Source organism: Helianthus annuus, chromosome 1, assembly GCF_002127325.2.
Source record: "Helianthus annuus cultivar XRQ/B chromosome 1, HanXRQr2.0-SUNRISE, whole genome shotgun sequence".
NCBI lineage: Eukaryota > Viridiplantae > Streptophyta > Magnoliopsida > Asterales > Asteraceae > Helianthus > Helianthus annuus.
In genome coordinates this window covers 88,815,302-88,817,035 of record NC_035433.2, presented here as the reverse complement: position 1 = coordinate 88,817,035, position 1,734 = coordinate 88,815,302, and positions in this window count along the sequence as shown.

Here is a 1,734-nt window from a genome sequence, read left to right as displayed (position 1 = left end):
TAGTTATTTTTTTTATATTTATATAAATGGTAATTATTATTATTATATAAATATAGTTACTTTTTATATTTATATAAATGGTAATTTTTTAAGCTCGAGCTCGGACTCGTTTTCTAAACGAGCTTGTTTTTAGGTTCGGGCTCGAGCTCGAGCTCGTTTAAGCTCGGCTAGTTCGAGCTTTTTTTTCGAGCTGAGCTTGAGTAGCTTGCGAGTAGCTCGGCTCGTTTGCACCCCTACTCATAAGTGCACTGACCATCATGCTTAGGTCTTTAATACCAAAATGATTTGTTATGACCTAATATGGCTCCTGATACGTGGTTGAAAACCCGTTGTTTAATCGTATTAAAGTTTGTGTCTATACATGCATTTAAGTTTCGAATGGTCTACTTTGATATGATTTGTGTTTGGCAGGTCTAAGTCTAACAGAGTTTAAATTGCTATTTGGGAGCTTTACGGAGCATCGGGAGGCGATCGAGACCATCCGGACATGCGAAACGAAAAATACCGGAGCCAAACATAGATATTGCATCAGCGACGGCCTAATGACGCGTCGAGTCATCCAGAAATGGCCGTAGATAGAAACCCAACACGTCAGATCAGAGCGCCGAGTCGCCTACGCGTGGGTTGAGCGTCGCCTACGTGGCCTCTAAAGTTGCAGCGCTGAATTTTGGTTTTTGACCTTGTTTAACCGACAATTGAAGGGGATATTATGAGTTACGGGTTTTGAAACACATTATCATTATCTTGGAGCCAAAAACACAAAACCTCTCATCCACAATCCATCTCATACCACCAAACATCATCATCATCTTCATCCATCCAACCCTAAAACCCTAATCCACTTCCATTCCAATCATTCAATCCATCATCACCCTCACCTCTCCAACCATTCCATAATCATTCTCTAAAATCAAACCCTGACCTTCATATCATTATTCCAAGGATCAAGATCATGGCTATATGTTCGTGTTCATCATTCGGTGTTCAAGATTCCTCGAATATGAGCGACTAGTCTCCCCGGGTTTCACCCTGGTGTAGATTTTTGTAAGATTTCTAGGGTTTCAAACATCGCGCTTAATTTGATTTGTGACTAGTTGATTGTAATATTTGAAACTTTTGATAATTGTCTTGCATTTGTATCGAATTCGTAAATTGTCGAGTGAATATTAAATTTGACGTTACGAAATGTTTATGTGCAATTATGCCTTGTCTTAGGTTAGAATTTACATGTTCTTGGTAATAAAATGCATTGCAGTCCATTCTAGAAATGTTGATAGCTCTTGGCACCTAAGACACGTGACATTAAATTCGTTAATCATCAAATGCAACTAAATCAAGTTAAAACGTGTAGGAACCCTAGCACTTGCATTTATCGAACCGGGTGTGAACCTTGCTGTCCCTTATTGTTTACAATCAAGAAAGCGATTTTTGCAACAGTTCGATTAATTTGTTTTCATAATTATTAGTCAATTTGTCGGTCCAATCCGCACCTTTTACTAAACAAACATACAAGATTATGACCTAGGAAGCTTCATAATCAATCAAATTTGACCATAATTGACTAACATTTGCTAATGGGTGTGTACAATTCAATAGTTTATTTAACTTGAACTTGGGACTTGTATTTGTAATTTTCTTGAATTGACCGTAATTGACTTAATATGACCATGTTTGGCCTAATTTTATCATGTTTTAATTCATTTCTGTACGATGACACATGTTAGGGATGGGAGC